We start from the raw sequence: 27499 nt of genomic DNA, 5'->3' as shown, positions 1-27499 counted from the left end.
TTTGACTATTTTAAGTTATTCACATAAATGGAACCGTAATATCTGTTCTCTTGTGTAAAAAGCAAATTCTTGCTTCTATTCTTAGAATCACATGAAAAAATAAACTGCCTATCTATTCTGGCTTCCAGCTATCTCTGGTCTAGAAATATTGGGGACTAGTCTGAGAACACCTGACTGTATACTTTTCATAAATTATATCCCACTACTCTCCAGTCTGTTTCCTCTGCATCAACTATTAGCACATCTCCTCTTTCCTCAAATGCACATCACACATTATTTTCTTTGGAATATTGTGATCCACACTTTTAATGCCACCAAATTACAATGGTTTTAGGAGCTCTGTGAACCAGGGGCAGAGCAATATGTTTATTTCTTATTATTTCACAGCAGATACAGTGCCACTCATGTAATTAATTCAGCATAGACTGCATAAGATTATTTTAGTGCAGGTCTTATCTTTTCCTAAACGTAATCTCTTTGCAAAGCCATGACCCTATCAAGCACAGACTGTATTCTATGCAAGGGCTTAATTTAGAGAAACTTTAGTTGGTATCTGAACATGAGATTCAGGAATTAAGAAAAAAATCGTCACATTCATCAATTCCCTCCCCCGCTTTCTCCCTCTCTCTTTCTGTCCATGCTCCATTAAACATAATCTAACCTACAAACATCTCTACCAAGAGCAAAATTGTTAAACTGGTCTGTTTCAGATCTCTTCCCATGAAGAAAGTTTGACATAAAACACTTCAGTTTCTCTTAATTTCTCTTAATTTTCAGAAAAAAATTTTGATAGGAATATAGGAATTATTATATCTACTTCATTCTTTATAATATTATAGAGAGAAAGACATACAGAAATATTCAAAGATGTTTATGATCCCTGCTTTCCAGGAGACAATAATATAGTTGGAGAGACACAATTTATCCATGTAAAACAAATGCAAAGGTCATAAGTCATTATGAGACTCTATATTTGTCAAATGCTTTGTAGCTTATAAGGAGGAGGTAGGTATATTAATCTTTATTTTACTATTAATTTTTTCAGAAAATTTAATTAAGAGAACGTGAAAGTTTAATGTCGAATTTCCTTTAAGGGAAAAGATCTGGAACAGACAGATTCTAAGACTTTTCTCTTGGCAGAGGCAACTACAGAAAAAAAAAAAGTGGTTAGATAATCTTATTAGATCACATAAAAGGAAAAAGAATAAGTGCAAATCATTAGTCAAATGATTGGGTGGGTAACTAGTTTTCTAAAACAGGTCTTCAATAGTATTAAGTCTTATTAGAAAAAATTTAAAGTGTTTTATCAGGAAAGCTAATTGCTTTCCAGAAGAACATGTGAACTGGATTACACAGAAAACTCTGTCCTAGGCCAGGTTTGAGACTATTTTTCCTTTATACTGCAAATGATGAAATCGAGGCTTAAGGTCACCTGGATACCCTGGCAGATCAGGAGAGTGAATTTTGTCTTCAAGTCCTGAATTTTGCCCATCAGCCTCCATACTCAGGCATGAGTTGTGTGATGCAGACTCTGAGTGCTGGGGTAATTCAGTGAGGAGGAACGTCCCTGAAGACAGAGAGGTCTGAAGGTTGAGACTCCTAAATGAGACTTGATGTGTGGATGAAATTTGGAGAAACAACAAGGAATATGACACTCACTTACATTAAAGTAGTGATTCTCAAGGTGAGTCTGTACTGGAATCACCTGAACAGCTTGTTAAGGGCACCAATATCAAGGTCTCCCCATAGATTCTGATCCAGGGGTCTGAGGTGGGGCTCTGGACATCCGTGGTTTGACTGATCTCCCAGGGTGATTCTGAAGGCTTGTGGTTGGGTGGTTGGTTCTTTCTCATCCCATATTCCTAACCTTGTATTGTAAGTGCTAACAGCAGGGACATAACTAACAGCTGCTCTGAGGGCTTAAGTCTAAGAGAAGGAGGAATGGAGAAGTTTCTAAGATGTTCAGAAAGACAATCTATGCATCCTGGCCCCAGTGCCCAGCACTGTGTGATATATACAAGAGAGGCTGTCACAGGGGGAGACAAAGGCTTTATTCCTTACTAGATTGGCTTTCTTTATCAAAAGTTGTGATTCTCTCAGCCGTTACACACTTCTAAGTGACACACACATCTTCCATGCCCCAGACCTTGGTCAGCTTCAACAATCCTTAGCTTCTTCTGTCAGTAAAAGGTAGATCACAATATCTAACTCAAATGAGAATTATAAGAATCGAAAGAAATAACGTTTGAAAAATGCCTAGGACATAGTATTATTCAATAATTATTACTCTTCTTCCCTGCTACCACCATTGTACAGTTTATAGTTTTTATAATACAAATAAAACAAACTGAAACTATTCATATCTCACTGTCAACGACTTTCAGCCAAAGACCACAGGGACACCTGTAGTTGGACAACTTGGGTTTATGATTCATTGCAAGAAGGGAAAGCACACACCATGGGGAACCATGGGCACCTCAGTGAGGCAGTGTTAGAAACAATCTGTTACAGGGTTTGAGCTTTCATGGGGTGATTCAGGGGAGTGTCTAAGCATGTGGGGCTTCATTCTGTACTGGATGCTGTCATAAGGCAGAAACAATTTTACGCTCAATGAAGAAAAAGAAGTCATTAATTTTAATCAGGAAAGGGAGTATTTGGTATTTTATGGATGGCCCTGTGACCTTGTTTTTGTCTATGCTTAGATGAAATTACACAGGGACCTTGCTTTGTTTTTTTTTTTGATACAGCAGGTTCTTATTAGTCATCCATTTTATACATATTAGTATATACATGTCAATCCCAACCTCCCAATTCATCCCACCACCACCACCACCACCACCACCACACCGCTTTCCCCCCTTGGTGTCTGTATGTTTGTTCTCTACATCTGTATCTCTATTTCTGCCTTGCAAACCAGTTCATCTGTACCATTTTTCTAGATTCTCTATATACGTGTTAATATACGATATTTGTTTTTCTCTTTCTGACTTACTTCACTCTGTATGACAGTCTCTAGATCCATCCATGTCTCTACAAATGACCCAATTTTGTTCCTTTTTATGGCTGAGTAATATTCCATTGTATATATGTACCACATCTTCTTTATCCATTTGTCTGTCAATGGGCATTTAGGTTGCTTCCATGACCTGGCTATTGTAAATAGTGCTGCAAGGGGACCTTGTTTTGTTTCATTTTATCAGAGTGACTATACCTGAGAGATCCCCCTTTCTCTTTCTTTCTTCTGAGATGAAACAGAATAGAAATTTAAATTTCTATTTAAACTTATTTAAATAGAAAGATTGAACAATTTGGGGGCACTTACTAAATCATGCTTAGCTTTAATCCTCCCAACAATTTCACATGTATATTATCTACATAAGGGAGGATTTGAAGCCAGATCTGACTTCTAACTATAGAAGCTTCCAGTCTGGTGTGCTACCACCTTGTTGCGCTGTGCTTTGGTCACCACTGGAGACCATGAATAAATTCCTGCCCAGCACTCTAAATGGATCACACTCAAGTTTACTTACAACAGAAAAAAATCCTTTGATCTATAATCAAAGTCTGGCAACATTTTTTGTTGTTGTTATAAAATAACAGATAGTAAATATTTTGAGCTTTGTAGGCTATACCATCCCTATCATGACTACTCAACTGCCACTGTAGCAGGAAAGCAGCCACAGATCATACTTGAACAGATGAGCATGGCTGTGTTCTAATGAAACTTTACTTATAAAACTGGTTGGCAGGTGGGATTTGGCCCTTGGGCTGTAGTTTGCAAACCTATGCTCTAGATTACAAGTAGCCAGAAATCCCAAATCAATTTGACTTTTTAAAATTGTATTTTACGTTTTGAATAATTAAATATGTGTAAATTGTTAATTTTAAAAATTGTAACTATGTGTAATAGTTAAATATTTATAGATATAAATGGGTTTATTTAATCCGGGGTTTGTTTATTTATTTAAATAAACTGCCAATTTCTAGGCATGATAAAGAATCAGGATGGTGCCTCACACCATTTGCTTCTCTGATCCTGCATAGTGAGAACTGGAGCTTGAGAGGCCAAAGGGCCTAACAGGTAGTCCGTGCCTCCTTTCATTATTTCTTAAAGGATAACTCTTGTTAGCTAAAATGAAGCTCAGGGAGTTAGACACTTGTCCTCAGTTATCCATATTATGGTAGAGCTGGTGTTAAGCCCCACAGACTTTTCATTACACCCTATGCATCAATTTAAATAAATTATGGAATTGATGGCTTGGAAGCATACTAAGATGCTTGGGTTGCTTTCTGAATCATCAAAGAAAAATTATATGATCAGAATAAACTTAGTGCAACATGTATTTTGTTACAGTTTAACTCTTTGAAAAATTTGGGTTAGGGGGTGAATGTGGAAACTGAAATTCAGTAGCATAGCATCGGAAGGGCATTGCATGTCTAGCTTCAACAGCCAATTCCCTTTTTATAGATTTCTCTTTCAGCAAGGCATAACATAGTGTCTGAGCTAAAAAAAAAAAAAGATCACTTACCATCAGCATGTCAGATTGTCTTCATTTGTGACTTGAGGGTAGAAAGATGGGGTGAGGCATATCACAGGAGATGTTCTACTCTGAATCTTCCCAAGCACATGTGATGTCACTGCTCTGATGAAAAGGGATTTTTAATTAGAATCTCCCATTCTTCAAATGTGCAGAAAAAATGCAAGTGTGTATGGGCAATTGACATATGTATTTATATGATTTCATACTTAAAACTGAATATCACACTGATATTTTTCATGTAAATTAAAAGTCCTATAATTTAGCCATTTATTTATACCATTTACCCAGCTCCTACATATTTCTATGATACAGCCTACTAGGCAATATTCTTTTTTATAGAAGAGTCTAACCTATGTTCTTTTCCTCCCATAAAGCTTAATTTAAAACCCATCTGCCCCAGGAAATCTATGAATAACTCAGCCTGGGTGCTTCATTCTTCCAGTCCAACCAGGATTTGTACCCTCAGCTTAGACTATGAAGCAAATGTGGACCCCAGTGATGCATGAAACTATGTAGCTGTGATGAAACATCTTTATAGTAAATATACCCCTAAGAATTCCATTTGAAAACTTAGGGACAATAAATCTCACAATTCACTTGTGATTTAGCAAGCTACAAATAGGTCCTCCAAGGGCTCAAAATGGAATATGGCAAAAAAGAGAATGTATTAATATTTTTCCTGAGTTTCTTCCTCCAACCTCTTATATTGCTTTGTGACATAATAATAATAATGTAATTATTATATAGTATTATATAGTAATAATAAATATAAATAAATAACAATTAAGAAAATGATAGTCTATATATTTCTTTGTATGTTTGAATGGGCTGTCGCCAGAGGAATGGAGGGGAGTCTTGCTTCGTGACCCAAGGGGAGACTTCTGATAAGCACTGTCACTCAATGCAACTCCCTCCCTTTTACTTCATCCCTACCTAGAGTTGCCAAAGTTAGAAAACAAAAATACAGGGCTCCCAATTAAATCTGAATTTCAGATAAATTGTAAATAATTTTCTTTTAGTATAAATATGTCCCAAATATTACATGAGATACTTATACAAAAATAATCATTTGTTTATCTGGATTTCAAATCTGAGTATTCTGTGTTTTATCTGTCAACTCTACACACAAAACTTTGAGCATCAGTTTTCACATAGTGAGTTTTCTGGTTTGAAAGAATTTGACAGACCAATCACAAGCCCTGAAATTGAAACTGTGATTAAAAATCTTCCAACAAACAAAAGCCCAGGACCAGATGGCTTCACAGGCGAATTCTATCAAACATTTAGAGAAGAGCTAACACCTATCTTTCTCAACTCTTCCAAAATATAGCAGAGGGAGGAACACTCCCAAACTCATTCTACGAGGCCACCATCACCCTGATACCAAAACCAGACAAAGATGTCACAAAGAAAGAAAACTATAGGCCAATATCACTGATGAACATAGATGCAAAAATCCTCAACAAAATACTAGCAAACAGAATCCAACAGCACATTAAAAGGATCACACACCATGATCAAGTGGGGTTTATCCCAGGAATGCAAGGATTCTTCAATATATGCAAATCAATCAATGTGATACACCATATTAACAAATTGAAGGAGAAAAACCATATGATCATCTCAATCGATGCAGAGAAGGCTTTCGACAAAATTCAACACCCATTTATGATAAAAACCCTGCAGAAAGTAGGCACAGAGGGAACTTTCCTAAACATAATAAAGGCCATATATGACAAACCCACAGCCAACATCGTCCTCAATGGTGAAACACTGAAAGCATTTCCTCTAAGAACAGGAACAAGACAAGGTTGCCCACTCTCACCACTATTATTCAACATAGTTTTAGAAGTTTTAGCCACAGCAATCAGAGAAGAAAAAGAAATAAAAGGAATCCAAATCGGAAGAGAAGAAGTAAACCTGTCACTGTTTGCAGATGACATGATACTATACATAGAGTATCCTAAAGATGCTACCAGAAAACTACTAGAGCTAATCAATGAATTTGGTAAAGTAGCAGGATACAAAATTAATGCACAGAAATCTCTGGCATTTCTATACAATAATGATGAAAAATCTGAAAGAGAAATTAAGAAAACACTCCCATTTACCACTGCAACAAAAAGAATAAAATATCTAGGAATAAACCTACCTAAGGAGACAAAAGACCTGCATGCAGAAAATTATAAGACACTGATGAAAGAAATTAAAGATGATACAAATAGATGGAGAGATATACCATGTTCTTGGATTGGAAGAATCAACATTGTGAAAATGACTCTACTACCCAAAGCAATCTACAGATTCAATGCAATCCCTATCAAACTACCACTGGCATTTTTCACAGAACTAGAACAAAAAATTTCACAATTTGTATGGAAACACAAAAGACCCTGAATAGCCAAAGCAGTCTTGAGGGAGAAAAACTGAACTGGAGGAATCAGACTCCCTGGTTTCAGACTATACTACAAAGCTACAGTAATCAAGACAGTATGGTACTGGCACAAAAACAGAAATATAGATCAATGGAACAGGATAGAAAGCCCAGAGATAAACTCACACACATATGGTCACCGTATCTTTGATAAAGGAGGCAAGAATATACAGTGGAGAAAAGACAGCCTCTTCAATAAGTGGTGCTGGGAAAACTGGACAGGTACATGTAAAAGTATGAAATTAGAACATTCCCTAACACCATACACAAAAATAAACTCAAAATGGATTAAAGACCTAAATGTAAGGCCCGACACTATAAAACTCTTAGAGGAAAACAGAGGCAGAACACTCTATGACATAAATCACAGCAAGATCCTTTTTGACCCACCTCCTTGAGAAATGGAAATAAAAACAAAAATAAACAAATGGGACGTAATGAAACTTCAAAGCTTTTGCACAGCAAAGGAAACCATAAACAAGACCAAAAGACAGCCCTCAGAATGGGAGAAAGTATTTGCAAATGAAGCAACTGACAAAGGATTAATCTCCAAAATTTACAAGCAGCTCATACAGCTCAATATCAAAAAAACAAACAACCCAATCCAAAAATGGGCAGAAGACCTAAATAGACATTTCTCCAAAGCAGATATACAGATTGCCAACAAACACGTGAAAGAATGCTCAACATCATTAATCATTAGAGAAATGCAAATCAAAACTACAATGAGATATCATCTCACACCAGTCAGAATGGCCATCATCAAAAAATCTACAAACAATAAATGCTGGAGAGGGTGTGGAGAAAAGGGAACCCTCTTGCACTACTGGTGGGAATGTAAATTGATACAGCCACTATGGAGAACAGTATGGAGGTTCCTTAAAAAACTAATAATAGAACTACCATATGACCCAGCAATCCCACTACTGGGCATATACCCTGAGAAAACCATAATTCAAAAAGAGTCATGTACCACAATATTCATTGCAGCTCTATTTACAATAGCCAGGACATGGAAGCAACCGAAGTGTCCATCGACAGATGAATGGGTAAAGAAGATGTGGCACATATATACAATGGAATACTACTCAGCTATAAAAAGAAATGAAATTGAGTTATTTGTAGTGAGGTGGATGGACCTACAGTCTGTCATACAGAGTGAAGTAAGTCAGAAAGAGAAAAACAAATACCGTATGCTAACACATATGTATGGAATCTAAGAAAAAAAAAAGGTCATGAAGAACCTAGGGGCAAGACAGGAATAAAGACACAGACCTATTAGAGAATGGACTTGAGGATATGGGGAGGGGGAAGGGTAAGCTGTGACAAAGTGAAAGAGTGGCATGGACATATATACACTACCAAATGTAAAATAGATAGCTAGTGGGAAGCAGCCGCATAGCACAGGGAGATCAGCTCTGTGCTTTGTGACCACCTGGGGGGGGGATAGGGAGGGTGGGAAGGAGGGAGACGCAAGAGGGAAGAGATATGGGAACATATGTCGAATATGTCTTTTGAGATTCTGGTTCTATGGGTATATTTTTCATTTTCAAAATACAATTTCGTTTATTTTTCAAACTGCCTGATCAATTTTTAAAAATCACTTATGTTAAAGTGAATATAACTGATTCACTTTGTTATAAAGCAGAAACTAACACACCATTGTAAAGAAATTATACTCCAATAAAGATGTAAAAAAAAAAAAACACAGAATATGATACAATTTCCTGTTCAGCCACATATGAGCCCTTAGGCAACCTATTTAACCTGGAGGTAATAATTCATATTGTAGAGACTTGTCATAAGAATTGCAAGGAGAGAATGCAAATAAATCGCCTGGGTTAGGGCCAGGAATAGGCAGCTGCTCAGCAAACATTGCCCAAATGTTTAATTCCTTTTCTTCCTTCAAATTCTTTCAATTCTTCCCCTAACCTTTTTGGGAAGAATTAGGTGCTACTCCCTTTTCCCTCACAATAGGCTGTACCTATTTCATATGGCATTTATTATACACAACTTAAGGCCTGTTTTGTAATAATAATAGATACATTAATTTCTTCTTTCCTCCCTCCCTTTTTTTGAAATTAGAGTTTACCTTGCATAGCATTTAAATTTTTTTTCTTTCAAACTTTCCAGTTTCTTTTATTTAAGATGTATCTAAATAATGGACTTCTAATGGAATTTTTTGTTTACATCTTTATTGGAGTATAATTGCTTTACAATGGTGTGCTAGTTTCTGCTTTATAACAAAGTGAATCAGTTATACATATATCCCCATATCTCTTCCCTCTTGCGTCTCCCTCTCTCCCACCCTCCCTATCCCACTCCTCTAGGTGGTCACAAAGCACCGAGCTGATCTCCCTGTGCTATGCGGCATAAATCTGATAATCTTTTTTAACTGTGGAGTATGGTCCACTTAAATGAATTATTAATGAAAGGTGCATCTAATTTCTACCTTTTAATTTTTTGCTTTCTATTTGTATACATTTTTGTAGGTTTCATTTTTTTCCCCTCCCTTCCTTCCTTCCTCCTTTCCTTCCTTCCATCTTTGTGTTCTTTTCTTTTGGACTAATTGAACTTGTTTTTTCTTCACTTCATCTTTCTCCCTTTACTAGTTTGGAAGATATACATTCAAGTTTTATTCTTTTAGTGCTATTAAAGAATTACGAACTTCCATATAATTTAAAAACCCTGAAGTTAAACAATGTCTTACTTTTTTCCTAAGCAATATACAGATCTTGGAATACATTGACAGAGAACCCCCTTCCAACATTTATATATTATATTATTGCCCAATATTTTAGTATTATCTTGTATTTTAACCCAATAAATTAGGGACCCTTATTATTGTTGTTTTATACAAAATCTGGTTAGATTTACCATATATTTAGTTTCCTTGATTAACATTTTTTTCCTTTGTAACTTAGACTTTCCTTCTTGTATAACTTTCCTTCTTCCTTAAATATATCCTGTACATGTTCCTTTAGAAAGAATAAGTTGGTGTTACTCTCTTTCAATTTTTGTTGTACGAAAGGTCTTTTTCTTGCCTACATTCTTGAAAGACAATTTTGCTGTGTATCCTTTGTAGGTTGATGGTTATTTTCACTCATTGTTTAAGGTAATATCTTACTATATTCTGGTCTCCACTGCTGCTTTTAAAAACCCACCTGTATCTGTAAAGGCTTTTCTTTTTAGGTGATCCATCTTTTCTAATAGGCTGGCTTTAGCGTCAGCATCCCTTTTTCCTTAGTATTCTGCAGTTTCACTATGCTATGTCTAGGTTTGGAGTTCTTCTTATTCACCCTGCTTAAGATTTTTTGACCTTACTGAATCTGACAATCGATGTTTTTCATCAAATCTGGAAAATTCTCAGCAATTATCTCTCAGAAAATTGCCTTTACTTTGCTCTATCGTCTATTCTAGAACAAATTTAACCTCTATGTCACTTCTTTTTTGTGATAAGAAATGTATATAGTGTGTTTGCTCTTATTATTTTCCTTTCTGAGCCACACTCTGAGTCATTTTTTTCATATCTATTATATAGTTCACCAATTTTTATTTTCTTTGTCGAATATGTCTTTTGAGGTTCTGGTTCTATGGGTATATTTTTCATTTTCAAAATACAATTTCGTTTATTTTTCAAACTGCCTGATCAATTTTTAAAAATCACTTATGTTAAATATTTTATTTCTTTATATTTTTATATTTGCACTGGCATTTGTGTCTGCCATGTACTTTCAGCCAGATATCCAGAAACCCTGAGACATTTTGAAAATTGCTTATACTGGCCTCTCTTCAGTTTGTTGGGAAAACACTGAGGGAAGGGATAGAGTGAGTCCTCTGACTTGATAAACCTGATTTGAAATGATAAAAAGATGAGGGTAGTGGCATGGACTTATATATACTACCAAGTGTAAAATAGATAGCTGGTGGGAAGCAGCCGCATAGCACAGGGAGATCAGCTCTGTGCTTTGTGACCACCTAGAGGGGTGGGATAGGGAGGGTGGGAGGGAGACGCAAGAGGGAGGAAATATGGGGATATGTGCATATGTGTAGCTGGTTCACTTTGTTATAAAGTAGAAGATAGCACACCATTGTAAAGCAATTATACTCCAATAAAGACATTAAAAAAAAAAAAAAGATGAGGGTCTGACAGAAAAGAAATCTGAGGTTGGGAATTCAATTTGAGATGAGACAGTGGTTTTCATCTTTGGACGCCCACTGGAAATATTTGAAGGTTGGGAATTCAATTTGAGATGAGACAGTGGTTTTCATCTTTGGACGCCCACTGGAAATATTTGAAGAGCATTTGAAAAATATGGATACCTTGGCTCCTTCCCAGAAGTGGGAGCCATGCATCAGTCCTTTTCAAAAGCTTCCCAGGCAATTCTACTGTACAGCCAGCATTGATGCAACAGCCAGAGCATCATGGAAAAAAAAAAAAAAGAAAAAGAAAAACACAACACTCTAGGTGTTCCAAACAGGGAGGAATTTAATGTAGAGGATCAGAGGCTGCAATTATAATCAGCAATTATCTCTCAGAAAATTGCCTTTACTTCTCTCTCTCCATCGTCTATTCTAGAACAAATTTAACCTCCATGTCACTTGGAGGGCTACAAGAATAGAGATTCTATTGGAAGGGCTATTAGAATAAAGATTCGGGGCATCTGCTACATTTTTTCTGGAAATCAGGAGGTACAGGAATCTCAGAAAACCACCACTGAAGATGACAGCCATGTATGCTCCAAGGAGGGTGATTCAGAGGAAGACTGAGACTCTCCACTAGAAGGGGTTGTCTGCTGTCTCCTAAGCCCTCGGGCCTGGATGCTGTTGACACAGGAAGAGTCATGGCTTCTCTTCAGTTTCACCTTCAGATTGTGACGGGGATATTTATTATTGGTGGCATCTAACACTAAACCCTCTGGGCAGGGATTCTAGGGGTTGCAGAGAAGGGGGGAAATGGTGCAAATCTGTCAAAAGATTGAGAATCACTGGTTTGGGATGGGTAAACTTCCAAAATTCAGAGCACAGAGGGACTCAGGCCTATCAGTAATTCGGAACATCAACATGCTTGTAAAAGATCCAAGAAAGAGGCTTGAGGTTAAACTCTCCCAGTGGACAGAACTTTTCTCAATACTCCAGATTTCTGTAAGTACCAAGAGGAAGTGGAAATATCTTTTATCATCCTACAGTGCCTTTAACTTTTCCAGCAGTGATAAGAATTCACAAATGAATTGCAAAAAGAATCTACAAGAAGAATCTTAGTCATATGAATCAAAAGCTATACTTTGCAGAGACAGCTGAATCTGGTATTCAAATGGAGAGGTTTATTGATGGGTGCCATGAAAATGCAACTACAAAAAAAGGAAAATGCATCTGATACCAAAGCTCATGTTCTTTGCTCTTCATGCCATTGCCTCTTTATAAGCAAGTGACAGTTTGAATATTGTAAGGCTCTTTTCTTTCTTTCTTTTTCTTTTTTTTACAGAAATCTTATGGACTGTAGACTCTTGCAAAGAGAAGGGCATGGATGAAGGAAAATAAGAGAAAGCCCTTCTCTTGTTGGTAGCTCTTCTCCTCTTTCCTCCTTCTGAGAGTGACCACCCACCTGGTGTGTTCCTTAGTTCTCTGTCACTGCTATGGCCTCTTCCTCTTTCTCTCCTGTGTTTCCCCAACCTTCTTCTCTTCTTCCCCTTACCTCCTTCCTGTTAAAGTGTCTGGTAGTGGAGCTGGGCAGAGATGTGGTCAGATCTGTGTGGGGTTTCTCAGGGGTGAGGTAACCTCAGACCCTGAGCCTAGGGAAAAAATATCACCCTAGATTCAGACAGCTGTACCCTAAACCTCCTAGACCTTCTCCTGTCATAATAATACTGAATGTTTACTGTTTGTCAAGATGGTCCTAAATGTAGTGCTTAGAACCATGACTTGTACATATTTAGTACCTTAGTAGAGCACCGTTACTAAGATGTTCACAACAGCCTTACAAAGTGAATAATCTTATTATTCCCATTTTATACATGAGGAATCTGTAGACTTTCAAGAGACTGAATAACTTGCTCAATTTCAAATAGCTAACTTACTCAATTTCAAATAGCTAACACCCAGATCAAGTGCTGAGCACTCCACTGTGTTCTGAGTTTTCCTGATTATAACATGTTTATGCCTCCAGTTCTGTCATTATAATATTTATTTATTTATTTGCTGCATTGGGTCTTCGTTGCTGCATGAGGGCTTTCTCCAGTTGCAGCAAGTGGGGGCTACTCTTCGTTGTGGTGCACGGGCTTCTCGTTGTGGTGGCTTCTCTTGCTGTGGAGCAGGGGCTCTAGGCCCACGGGCTTCAGTAGTTGCAGCATGTGGGCTCAGTAGTTGTGGTGCACGGGCTTCAGTTGTTGCAGCATGCGGGCTCAGTAGTTGTGGTGCACAGGCTTAGTTGCTCCACGGCACGTGGGATATTCCTGGACCAGGGATCGAACCCATGTCCCCTGAATTGGCAGGCAGATTCTTAACTACTGTGCCATAAGGGAAGTCCCCCTGCCATTATAATTTAAGAAAGACACTGGCAAACTAGAATGTTCAAATAATGTAGTCATATAAGGAAGGTGCTGGAAACTACACCATCTTTATCACCATCATCAATGATGAACATTTATGAAGTGCAACCTCTGTACCAAGTTCTATGTGATGTGTTTTATGTAGACTATCTGCATGCAAGTAAAACATTTAGTACAACAACTTTATGAAATATGTACCATTATAGTCATACAGCTGACAGACAAGGAAAATGAAATATGGGGATAGTAATTAACTTGCCCAAGATGGCCCAGCTAGTAAATAATAAAGGCAAGACTCCAGTGCCAAAGCTTATAATCCTACACTATGCTGAAAACCTTAGTTACTTGCCTGAATAAGAAAAGATGGCAGGGTACTGAGAGAAAAGAGAGAAGGCAGGAATATTCAGTTGATGAAGGAATATCATTTAAAAAGGAAAAACAGTTACATTGTAAAGACCCCAAGAACAGAACTCTAACTGTGGGGGGGTTGTTAGAGGAGGGTAGCCTTCTGTACGTACAATAAAGCACCTTCCGGCTATTATTTTTGTCTAACAATACCACAGACTGTCTCGAAAAATAAAAATGTGAATTCTGTGAAGCTGAAAGTGTCTGCCTGGGTATGAAAGAAATTTCCTAAATTGAAAAGAACCTTGGAATGTGGATGACCTCTCAGATAATATGTGACCTCTAAGATGCTTTGAATCTAGAAGTTAGCTCATTTAGACCATCACAGCAGCCCAGCGGATTTAAGGTTATAATTTTATAAGTGGCCCTACTGAAGCATGATGAGGAAAAATGGCTAAACCTGGGTAAAGAACTAATTAGTCAATGAACTGAGCTCTGAATCTGGTCTTTCATTCCGTCAGCATTTTTTTCAAATTGTCTCCTAAATAATTACTTGGCAAAAAAGCCAGCCAAAAGCAGTCTGTCCAATTACGCAGGGAGTTGTTATTCTTCCTGAATTTATTTTTGTGCTAAGAGGCACATTTCTTCTTCCACAGTTTAATGGGAGCTCTAACAGGGTGGTGACAAAAGAAGGTGTCATTTGCAGGGAGTAGTGAAAGCTAAAACTGCCCTTGTAAGACCTGGAAGTAATAATGTTATGTCTCAGAGGAGCGCTGTGCTTGCAGGAAAGGCACGTGTCCCTCGCGGGAAAGGGCAGATGACTTCAGTAAACTGATGAGGGGGAAGAGGGAGTCATGTGCAGGGACTGACCCCAGATAGCCAGGGTTTATTATGTATAACCCTTGGCTGTATTAGGTAAGAGGGTTTGAGCAGCAACAAAATATCAAGGTCCAAATGCCTTGCTTAAAGTACTCATTCAAATAAGCAATAATAACGGCAATTTTACATAGTTTACAATGCATGTTCAGGTATGGTATATTACCCATGTCTTCTCAACATTTTACATACAAAGGAAACTGTGAACTTAAAGGCTTATAAAAACTTTTCATACATTGTGTCTCTTTTATCTTCAAAATGACCTTGAGATGAAGGTGTTATTAAGTTATATTTTTAACTGAGCCAAGGAAAACTATATATAGATGCACAAGCCATAGCCCCTATTCTGAGTATCTAAGGCTGTTGTTTGTGTCTGTCATCAAAGTCATTATTATCAGGCAGTTAAGAAATACAGGGCAAACAATAAGTTCCTACTGTATAGGACAGGGAACTATACACAATATCCTGTGGTAAACCATAATAGAAAAGAACATGAAAAAGAATGTGTACATATACATATGTACATATGTACATATGTATATGTATATATGTACATATGTACATATATATATGTATATACATATACATATGTATATACATATATATATACATATATATATATCTGAATCACTTTGCTGTACAGCAAAAATTAACACAACTTTGTAAATCAACTATACCTCAACAAAAATTTTTTTTTTACTTTAAAAAAGAACACTGAAATGAGAAAGGAAAAAAAAAAAGAAATATAGGGCAATTTTGCATGATGGAGGAAATATTAGAAGAACTAATAGTTTTAATTGTTTTAAAATATTTTTATAATAATGAAAATTTATTCTTATTATTGAAGAAAATTTGGAAAACACTGAAAAAGTCTTCAGAAAGAAATCAAAATTATTCATGATCCACCTGCCCAAAGCAACTACTCAAATATTTGATAAAGTCACTTTCAATAAATACAGTGTATAAACAGTCTTGTCTTCTTTATCACAGGAATTTTCTATTTTATTTAATATTTCTTTATAAGCATTATTTTAGTGGCATAGTAGGTCATATGGGTGTAGCAGAATTAACTTACCGTTAACAAATCTCTTTGCGTCTAGTGTGTACATTTTGTACACATTGCTAATATTGCTCTTAGTAATTAGTAGAAGAGGGATTACTGACTCAAAGAGCATGATTGCTTTTCATGAACTTGCCATACACTGCCAAATTGATTTCTAGAAATGTGGTCTCAATTTCAACTCTAATGAGCAGTGTTACCTTATCTTTGCCAGCACTGAAGATTGTCACAATATTTTACTTCACTAGATGAAAAAGATCTTAGTGTTGTTTTGATTTTCACTGATGGCAATGGTTTTTAAATACCTTGCCAACACAACTCATTTAAGGCACAGATAAAAGAAGTATCTGTAAAGGGATGTCTTGAACTAGATGTTTCCTGCCAAGGGTGAAGTTCAGACAACCACAAGTAACCCCCAGTGGGTGTGGTAAGTACTTAAGGGAGAGGGAGGCTTGGGAGTTGAGTGTAAAAGCTGGGAGCACAGTAGCAGGGACTACAGTGTGTCTGTTGTGTGTGAGCTGGCCTCTCTTCCCTCCACCAGGAGTTTTTTATTGAGTGAACAGTCATAGAATGTCTGTGTGTGCCCAGCACACCTGCACTAAGTTTCCCCTCTGCATTTGTCCCACAGCGTGGATTCTCTGTTCACAAAGCCCTCTCTGCAGAGGGTAAAATGAGGATGGGTTCCTAGTAGAGAAGCTGAGAGAACTTGGTGATCTGGAGGGAGCCCCACTGGCAATATCTCCTTTCGAGGTATTGAATTTTATCATATTTACTCCTCATAACAGAAAATGGAAGTATATCTATCTTTCACCATTATTTGTCTTTTTTAAAGAAAATGTTTTCTGCCCTTACTCTTTTTTTTTTCAGGTTACTAATTAGAACTGTTATTATGGAAAATTTGAGATATACAGCACAGTAGGGAGTAGTGAACCCCATGTACTCATTACCCAGCTACGGCCAGCTACAATGATGCAACTCCCAGCTGCTCTGGTTTGATTTATTACACCTACCCTGAAACTGGATCATTTTGAAGAAAACCCCAGAAAACCCCAGATGTAATATCATCTTATCCATAAATATTTTGATATGTATCTATAAAAGACAAGGATTCTGTTTAAAAAATAACTCTAATACTATTATCTTGCCCAAAATATTTTTTTAATATCGTCAAATAGCCAGTTACTGTTAAAATTTTTTTTCACACAACCTTTCTCCGTGTCTCTGGATAACATATCAGGTTATGAATCAAAGGCCATTTTTTTAAAAAAACCCATAAACCTGATGCCTGAAAGATGGCAAAGAGTGGTTACATTTCTGGTGGCAATGCATGAGCTAGATGGGGATATTATTTTAAAAAACAAAACACCTGTTAAGGACATTGTATTCAGTTAGTTACTGCCAGCAAAATGCTATGTGATATGTCATCCCAAGACTCAATAGCAAAATGAGCGTCAGCCAATTGGTCTAGCCCCAGATGGTCAGCTCTGCAAATCTCAGCTGGTCTTGCTCCAACATCCTGTGTCTGCTGACTGAGGCTGGACTCTCCTGGATGATTTAGCTCCACTCCGTGTGTCTTTCATCCTCCTTATGGGACCAGGGGCTAGCCCAGGATTCTGTTCTCAGGGTAATGGCAGAGGCATGGGGAACGGGCAGAAATACCGCCTCTTAAGGTCTAAGTGTGAAACTCTCATACTGTCATTTCTACCTTAATCTTTTGGCTACAGCAAGTCACTTGGCCAAACACAGTCAAGGGAGCTGGAAATAAATTAGGGACTTCAAAGTCACAGGTTGGAGGGTGTGCATAAAGGGAAGGGTGAAGAATTGGGCAAACAATGCCCTGCTACAAATATACACAGTGTGATACCAATCAAGTCAAACAATTTACATATAAGAAAATTCAGATAAAATATCATTAGATTCTGATGCTGATTTATAATGCTTTCTTATGGATAAACTGTTAAAAACAAAACAAAACAGAAACCTTAGCCAATGTCTCCCAGGCATATCTCTTAGGTCTTGTTTAGATTTCTCTTCCTTTTTGCTGCCTAGATTCTAAGTGCTTTTCTGGGTTCCACATGGTTCCAGGGTTACACTTGTCTGCGTTGAGCCTTATTACTTAATGAAAGTTCCCAGACTCTATATCTGCAATTGTTCCATCACTTTAAATATATGTCGTCTTCAATATATGCTGCCTTGTTGCTAAAGAACCTCCAGTTCACTGCACAAAATACCCATTAGTTACATATTTACATGATTGAAACCTTATTTCTCTACTTGACTATTCTGTGTAATTGCAGCAACCATTTATTAAGAAGTTCTTAATGCAAGCCTCTAAACTGGACCTTTTGCATCTCTTTGTTCTCTCATTTAACAATTCTGCAGTGTTGTTAGTGTAATCTCCATTTATAAATAAGGGAACTGAACCCAGTTCAGTTCCCTGAATTGCTTAAGTTCAAATTGATAATAGTATCAAAATTCAAATATGGTCATTTTTGTCTGCAAAGTCAATGGCTTTTCTATTATTTTCTGCATGTCTTTTGTTTCATTCTCTTCTTCCCTCCTGGACCTGGGTTTCTAGATTTCCCTCTGAGATACAGTGAAGGATAGGTTTTATGCCAGATATTTTGGTGGCAAATGTTGGTGGGATCCTTTTTTAGTCTCTTGAGAGTCTATGGGTTTGGCAGGGCATGTATTATTATCTTCTATAAAGCTGAGGTGGTAATATTTTAAAGTGAAGAGATGTACACAGCCAATAAGTGGCAGAGCTAGGATCCAGGCTCAGGCTGTTTTTCTCCTATACATATCCTTTAAATTACTACATTTAATCATGGTAATCAAGAAAGTGATAGTCTACAGTTTTGCTAATGGAACTAATAGGTTAACTTGACTCCAAAGGACTGTATTTTCCTATAAGGCTCTAAAATATTTCAGGAATAGTAATAGAGTGGGTTTTCCTCACATTACAACAAAATAAAAGGTAAGTTGGTAGAAGATAATTACTATGCAGGCTTACAGTCTACTAGATTCTAGAGCATTATGTTTGTAATAGGATTTTTTTAATAACTTAGAACTCTTGGTAACTAACTGCTGGTTACCCAACTTCTTAGGCAATTCAAGGTAAAGGACAATCAAAAAAGAAGCAAACTCGAATTTATCCAAATAACCTTGAATAAATCAAACTGAAGTTTATACCTTTACATTATCCTTATTTTCCAATGAATACTTTTTACTGTAAAGGTCTAATTTGAGAAATCGAGAGTTTATTTTTCTTTGTGTTTTAACCTGCCATTTGTGTAGCAAGTACTATTACACCATGGTTTGTTACTATGTTGTGTAGAAACAGGATGTAAGTTCTTTGCAATGGCTTCCCATTAATCAGTGTCTCAAGCACTAGGAGTCTCAAAAATATGAGTCCTGGTATGGGTTAGTTGTATCCTCATGAAAGTTGGAAGATGAAGTTTCGTTCCTGAGTATTATTTATCTTTTTTCGGAATTCTTCAGAACATGCTACTATAAGAATTTCAGGTTATTGATATATTTCAGGGTTTTACTGTTTTTTTTTTTGTTGTTTTTTGACAAAGACCTCTAGATGGGGAAGAAAAGAAAGGGAAACTATTGAGATTTATGGAGTGGCTGCTCAGTGTCCAGGCCCATGCTGAGTGCTTTACATAATTTACCTCATTATTGGTTCCATATTACAGATGAGGAAATACTGTAATAGCATTTTATGAATGCAAACTGGATAAAACTTTAACTTCTTTAATTATCAGATTTTAGTGGTTCAAAACTTGATAGGGGATTTTGTCTCCTATTTTTTTGTTGTTTTTTTTCTATTAGAACGTATTTCATATACCAGATACCTAAATGTCTACTGACAAGCTATCACTAACGAGCATCATGAGCCTAATGTATGCTGATTTCTGTTATGGTAGTGAAATGACTGCAACACTTCTAAGTCTAAATATACTCTACTTAGTAAAAACAAGAGAATTTGGGGAATTCCCTGATAGTCCAGTGGTTAGGACTCAGAGATTCCACTGCAGGGGCACAGGTTCAATCCCTGGTCGGGGAACTAAGATCCTGCAAGCCACGTGGCACAGCCAAAAACAACAAAACAAGAGGATTTGCCTTTGCCCAGCATTCCCAGAAAGAGTCCTGAAATTCTTTCTGACTGGACCATCTGAGGTCGTATGTCCATCTTGAACCAATAATTGCAGTTATGTATAAGATGGGGGATGAAATGTACTACTCAGTTTACCTTAACCCAAGTATAGAATCCCATCTTTGAAGCTGAGGCATGGAGTCAACTTCTTGAGAATGACATAGATCCTGAAATGGAAATGATGGGCTTTGAGGAAGGCAGAAACGGAGCCTGAGGAGGCAGGCAAACACATCTGTCTACAAATCATTCATTCTTTCAATTAACCCTGTAGACAACAGTCTTGCTAAGAACTATGGGGGAAACTGAAAAGAATTAGACACAGTTCCTGCCATGGGTGTCTATATTTCATTATAGAGAGGGAGAAGCTAAATTAATGACTATAATGACACCTTGAAATGATGTGAAACAAAACTGGTACAACTAAGTATTAGGGTGGGAAAGATTCCTTGGAGAGGAATAATGGAAAATTCTTAAAGGAAATGAAAGATGACTTAGAGCATAAAGGACTACTTTTTTGGGGCCATGTATAATATGTTGCTGAGAGAAATTAGGACCCAGGAAAAAAATAAGATTTGTTAGGGAATAGGATGGACAGAGACTGGAGGAAGTAATATCCAGGCCTTTAGTATAAAATGTAGCACCCTAAAGAACAAAAATTATCCTATTTCACTGTTTTACTTGGATCTGTTTTTTCAATAAGAATGGTAAAAAAATAAATTAGCGTGTGATCAAAAGTATCATTTCTTGTTGGCTGAAAGTGGTAACTTCTGTATTCTCAGGTGAGTTAGTTCTGTTGCTCAGGAATCCGTGTACTGCAAAGCATGTTTTTCTTTCAGTTTACATGATTCCCTTAAGAATTTCTATTTCTGAATGAAGTTTCAACTTTATCTACTTGTATCTCATTTGTTATAAAAGAGGACATAATGTTGCTGAACTTTCAGCTAGGTTTTCAACTCAAACTCTTTGTATCTGAGCATTATTTTCCCTTACAGACTGCATAAAGTGTCTCCCACAGGGCCAAGGGTGCTGTGAGCATTTATTAGGACCCAGCTCTATATAAGGTGCCCAGGAAGATATGTGGAAGGTTCCCTAGCCAAAGACCCTCAATTTTCCATGATGGATATTATCACAGTGGAGCAAGGCCATGTGTAAACCATGGCTATTTCTGATTACAGACAGGTCTTCCTAATTGTGTGTGTCTCTGACTAAGATTAAAATTTACATCATTTTTATAACACATAATAACTGTCAGCAGGGAATGTGGCTGCAGAAAATGTGGACTGAGGCTTTGTGAGAAGAATGAGAAGCTGCTTCCAAATCTACGAAAGGGAAAAGCTACACTTCTTTCCTCTAGTCTAAAGCATATGGTCTAAAACAAAACAAGAAAAGAGAAATACAGACATATCTCTTACTGTCACCACCCTTCTCTCCAAAAGTTAAATGCATTGAGGACATCTCTGAACAACCAGGACTAGATCATCAAGATCTATGGAGGTTGTGTGTTTGCTGGTTGACACATTCAGCCCATAATGGAGAGGACCATGTTGCTCCTTAACAAACCCTTCAAAGTTTGTTGTCTGTTCTTTGTGGTTCATGCTGTTCCATCCCTTGACATTTCCAGTCTCTTCCTCCTTTCATCTACTCTCTTTCTGCCTGCAAAATCCTTTCCATCCTTCAGTTCCATTTCAAAAGCAGCCTCTCCTGTGAGGCCCTCCTGGATTCTCCCTTCTCCCAGTGCAGCTTGTTCTCCCCCCACCACTGTGCCCTCAAAGCAATATCTCATTCCACCTGCATGTATTTCTACTACATGCATCTGCCCCCTACACTAGAATATAAGCTGCTTGAGGGCAGGCCTGTGTCTCCTTTTACTTTGTGTCCCTCATTCATTACTATATAATCTTTACATATCTCTTGGGAAAACATATGCATCTTAAATATAATTATTCAAAGACAATAAATACACCAGGAAATGGATCCCCTGGTCTCATAGCTTTGCAATGTATTCCTTTTTTCTCTCAGGGATAAAATACATCAATTATATTGAAAGTTTCCACCATTAAAAAGTTTATACCTAGTAAGGGAGATTAGAAGTCTTAAATTCAACAAATAATCAACAAAATATTTAGTGTTTACTATGGACCTTGCATCATAATAGTGATGGACTAAATAGTCATGGTCACTGTCTTTATGGAGATTCTTGCCTAGTGAGGAAAATGGTCAATCAATATACAAATTAACAGATACATTAACAGACATTGTATTAAATGATATGAAGAAAGTGAATGATAATTCTGGATAAAATAGAAACTTTAGGGAAAATGTGGGTTAGAAAGGCTTTTCCACTGGTGAGTCTGATTTGAGGCAATAAGAGTGACACCCATTCAGGGAACTTCTTGAAAGAGCCACCAGTAGGCAAAGGAAACAGGACATTTGCCAACTGGCACCTCATCCACGTAAATCTTGGCTCTTCTGAGGTCTCAAGGCTGGTAGAGAATATGAAGATATCTCTGACTCATAGGACCTTAGGGAATTTTTTAAAGTTTTGGATGTCCACCCACAGCATGGAATTTGAAGATACATAACTCAAGCAGAGCTCAGATTCATACTCTTTTATTTTAGACTTCCCTGATACGTGGGGTGTGTGTGTGTGTGTGTGTGTGTTTTGAGGGGGTGCAATATAGAGGCATGAAGAGTCTGTTTTACTATTTGTAAATGAGGAGTTTCATCAGATGTTCTTAACTTCCTTCTGCAATCTGCGAAGCCAGTGGTATGGAACACAGCCAATTTGTACTTGAAAATGTTCACACAAATCTGGGGGGTTCTGACATTACAGACTCAGAGGTTCTGCCACAATTCAGACTTTCTTCTGCTGGTATTAATGTAAACACCAAACTAATATGCACCTGTATTAGTTTCCTGGGGGTAACATAGCAAATCATCACAATCTTAGTGGCTTAAAACAATAGAAATTTATTCTAACACAGGTTGGAAGCTAGAAGTCTAAAATCAAAGACTCATAGGGCCGCACTCCCCTTGAAGGGTCTATGGGAAAATCATTCCTTGCCTCTTCCAGCTTCTTAGAGGCTCCAGGCATTCCTTAGCCTGTGGCTGCATAAAGTCCAATCTCTGCCTGTCTTCACACAACCTTCTCTTCTCTCTGTGTATCTCTCTTCTGTGTGTCTTTTTTAAAAAAATAATTAATTAAGTAATTTACTTTTGGCTGCTTTGGGTCTTCATTGCTGTGCGCGGGCTTTCTCTAGTTGCGGCAAGCAGGGGCTACTCTTCGTTGTGGTGCACGGGCTTCTCATTGCGGTGGCTTCTCTTTGTTGCGGAGCATGGGCTCTAGGAAACGCGGGCTTCAGAAGTTGTGGTACACAGGCTCAGTAGTTGTGGCTTGTAGGCTCTAGAGCACAGGCTCAGTAGTTGTGGTGCGCGGACTTAGTTGCTCCGCGGCATGTGGGATCTTCCCCGACCAGGGCTCAAACCTGTGTCCCCTGCATTGGCAGGCAGATTCTTAATCACTGCGCCACCAGGGAAGCCCCTGTGTGTCTCTTTAAAGGACACTTGTCATTGGATTTAGGGTCCACATGGATAATCCAGGATGATCTCATCTTGAGATCCCTAATTTAATTACATCCACGAGGATTCTTTTTCCAAATAAGGTCACATTTATAGGTTTCTGGGATTAATAATTGAACATATCTTTCTGGGTGCTGGCCACCATTCAACCCCACTACACCATCTTACTCAGAAAACATGGGAAAGGCAAGGCATTTCTACTTTCATTGTACATAGCTGTAGCTTAAATAAATGAATATAGAAATATTAGCCACAATACTAGCATGTCACCTGAGATGAAAAACCATCATCCAGGGGAAAAATATTGAGGACAAGTCAATGACACAGGTTTTTGATCTCCAGTGAATGCTTTTCACTGTTGGCCATTCTTGGAACTTGAAAGTCCAAGTCCTTTTTGAGTATTCTATCTTAAGAATAATTCTGTGGCCAGAATCCAGAGAAGCTACTGATACTGGTATTTGGTAGCTTTCAGAAGCTGAGGGTGAATCAGAGCCAAGAAAGAAATGCCTTTGGCTGTCTGGTAATCAGACCATCACAAGGCAGTTCTGTTGTCTGAGCCTAAAGCGGAAGTCTGGGTGAGCTAAGAGATGGAGTTAAGATAGGACTGCAAAAGCCCTGTCTTTGTTAAATTATGGAATCTCAGGATTGGTCATCTTATCTTACCATCAGATTCAGTGATGAGTTTTCTGTACAACAATCTGCCAAGAAGTTTTCCAAACCATGTTTGAATATCTGGCACCTCTTCTTTCATCGGGCATTAATGGTTCGTTGCTTCTTCTACCCATTTTAACTTCTGACATGGATCTCACCCTGTGTTTAATAATGGACAAAATGGTCCTCTTTTCCTGTACAGAGGACCAAAATGCTCCTAGCAACTTAGTTTCCTCTCTTAGAAAATATTGAAACGTACCCTTTGCCACACATATCTGAGAGTCATGAGTCATTTTTGTAAGAAGGGACTAAATTATCTTAGCTTAGAATTCACCTTGACTGTGGTTAGAATATGCAGTTCAGAGGCAGCTGGGTAGCAAATCAAAAACAAAGGAGTGGGGAGAGCTGAGAATTAGATGGGAAACTGAGGAGATAAGTGGCACTTCCTCCTATGCTGGGATTTCTGCAAGAACTTACTTTAGCCCCTGTGGGATGGGATAGGGGATAAACTTTGAAGGAAAGAGGTGAGGGAATAAGAGCATAAGGCAAAGCTTGAATTCTTCCAGAGATTCCATTAGAAATAATGCAACGATGAAGGGAAGCAGGAGCAGCCCTTGGAAATAGGGGCCAAAATGAATAACAGAGGAAGGAGTCCCTAAAGAACTTTAGAGCCAGGCTGGAGTCAATATTTGAGGGGCTCGCTGGTCCTGGGAGGGACACATCTAAATTAATGCGAGGGCATGGAGTGAAAGACAGAAGCAGCAGAATGTGAAGATGTTTTTTGGGTTCAGAGAAACTCAAGACCAAGAGGGGGCTGGAAAGCAAAACCCGGAACTAGGCAAAAAGCAGTCAGAGGAGAGGTGTGGTATGACTCCAGCCTGACATTCTTAGGAGAAGACTGTGTCCCAGATGCTCATCAGGGATCCCTGGGCACCGGGCAGCAGGCACTTACATAGAGCAGCCCCTCGTGTCCATCGATAGCTAGACATGGCTCTCCCTGGGCTAGATTCATCTGGGGTTGAGCAGCTAGTCAGGCTCACTTTAACCATCTCTGAGTGTGATTTCCAATCACAAAAAGGGGGAATTATGGACTTACAGTTCAAGAAGTGAAAAGGAATTAAGAAAGGGGCTCAGGACTCTATCTTCAGGACAAATCAAATTTTGGTAATTAAACTTTAATGTGGTTTTGTTTTTCTATTATCGTGCAACCTGATGAACCACTTCTCAAACATTTATTGGCTTTAGAGAATACCAAGTGGGCCTATTTAATTACTTCTCCAAGTCTTCTGCTAGTATTCAAATTAACTGCCTTTAAATACCCTGGTAACTGGTCATAGATGTGTAAACAAGTGCAGTGGAGAAACAAGGACCAACTATCTAGGAGAATCCCCACCTCAGAGGAAAGCAGGGCTGCAGCAGGATGGAATGTCCACTTTTTTTCACAGGAGGAAGACTTCCGTACTGCTGCAACTCTGTGAACTGGCACTCAGCATTTGGGATTCAGTGCTGCCACTAGTTAGCTGAGTGAACCTGGGAAAGTTTCTGAGCTTTTCAGAGCCTCAGTTTCTTCATTAAGGATAAAAATACCCAGATCCTAGACTTCTTGGGAGGATTATAAGTAACATATGTGACATTTCCAAAATGAGGAAGAACTGAGAACATGGCAGCTCTGTTATCAACAAATTGTGCTAGAATCAACATGTCCATTGTTGATGAGAAAGCACAGACCCAGAGGCACCTGGGACTGAAGATGAGAGAAGGGGGAGCCTCAGCAGATTTGCCTTGCTAATTTCTCAGTAGCTTTGACTTGTGGAAAGCCTTACTGCTCTAAGATATTTCACATTCGCCTTGGAGGTATGGTGCCTTCCAACCATAGATGTTGGTGAGTTCTCAAATGAAAAGTCATCTTTCCCTTAATAAAGAGACTCAACATTCTCTAAAGTAATTTCCCATTCCCAGTCCTCCCTAGATGTTCTGTTGGCAGTGGCATCTTGACTTGTTGGCAGATTAAATTGAGCTCCAAGACAGAGGTCAGTGATTTTTCCAGAGCTCTATTTAGATGTGAAGCAAAGACAGGATTTGAACAGGAGAATACCTGTAGAACTTCTGGAATACTTTTCTTTCGTTGTTGGCTTAGCTTGCTGAGGGCTGAGGGTATGGTTTCAAGGGGCAATGAGTTACTTGAGGACAGCATTTTACCCATAGTTCCTCGTTTTGCTCATTTCAGTATTCTGCCCATAAGAACAACTAATAACGATTGCTGGCTGATTGGAGTCATTTAGATAAAGTATTTTTAAAAACCTGCTTGAGAGTAACAGCTTAAATTAGAAAGCAGGAAGAAACTTTTTACTTTAAATGAATATTTTGTATCCGTCAATGTAAAACAATTTGGCACTGTAAATCTAGATCCATAAATATTTTCATGTCATACAACCACTCTTTTCTTGGATGCCAGCTTCTGGAAATAATCCAAAATATGTAAAACACTTAATTCACAAAAATGTTTATCATAGAGTTATTTATAACAACAGTAAGTTGGAAATGTCCCATTGCTGAATATTTGGTTCAATAGCATTTGAAGATGACCACTTGATGGGATGTTATTTAAAAGTACAGAAGCTTGGGGCTTCCCTGGTGGCGCAGTGGTTGAGAATCTGCCTGCTAATGCAGGGGACATGGGTTTGAGCCCTGGTCTGGGAGGATCCCACATGTCGCGGAGCAACTAGGCCCGTGAGCCACACCTACTGAGCCTGTGCGTCTGGAGCCTGTGCTCCGTAACAAGAGAGGCCACGAGAGTGAGAGGCCCGTGCACCGCGATGAAGAGTGACCCCCACTCGCCACAACTAGAGAAAGCCCTCGCACAGAAACGAAGACCCAACACAGCCAAAAATAAATAAATTAATTAATAAACTCCTACCCCCAACATCTTCTTTAAAAAAAAAAGAAGTGGAGAGCCGGCCACCCTCTGAGAGTCACTGTCACCAAGGAAGGGTGAGCAGGGGCCCCTGACCTTCCCCACAGACACTGCCTGTAGCCCCTTTCTGAGCTCCCCACTCCAACTTCCCCCGTTCAAAAAAAAAAAAAAATAAGTACAGAAGCTTCAAGGCTAAGTCCTTCAATATATCACTAGTGAAAAATATGGGTTGAAAATTGAGGTACAATGTAATTATATCTATCTCACTAACATAGATGAATAGAAAGATACTAGCAGAAAATATACTAAAATATTCAAGAGAGTGGAAAAATTCTGTTCATCTAATTTTTCTTTAGTTTTGTTGCCTCTTTCTGTAACAAAATAAAACA

General features: G+C 38.1%; 1 protein-coding gene and 1 long non-coding RNA gene across 3 annotated transcripts in view; one reads left to right on the top strand and one right to left on the bottom strand.

Annotated features, from left to right (window-relative positions):
* The window catches only part of LOC101281825 (probable G-protein coupled receptor 141), a 186816-nt gene that overhangs the window by 128118 nt on the left and 31199 nt on the right, over positions 1-27499 (top strand). The gene's annotated exons all lie outside the window — the stretch shown is intronic.
* LOC125965492 (uncharacterized) overlaps positions 1-27499 on the bottom strand; it is a 105427-nt gene that overhangs the window by 51551 nt on the left and 26377 nt on the right. For both annotated transcript variants that reach the window (XR_007479430.1, XR_007479431.1), the window contains 2 exons: positions 20063-20133; positions 4530-4643 (listed from right to left, as the gene is read on the bottom strand). This is a non-coding gene — a long non-coding RNA (uncharacterized LOC125965492). The remainder of the gene's footprint in view (positions 1-4529; positions 4644-20062; positions 20134-27499) is intronic.

This window comes from Orcinus orca, chromosome 9, assembly GCF_937001465.1.
Source record: "Orcinus orca chromosome 9, mOrcOrc1.1, whole genome shotgun sequence".
Lineage (NCBI taxonomy): Eukaryota > Metazoa > Chordata > Mammalia > Artiodactyla > Delphinidae > Orcinus > Orcinus orca.
The sequence above is the reverse complement of the archived record's forward strand: the minus strand, read 5'-3'. Positions and strand labels throughout refer to the sequence as shown.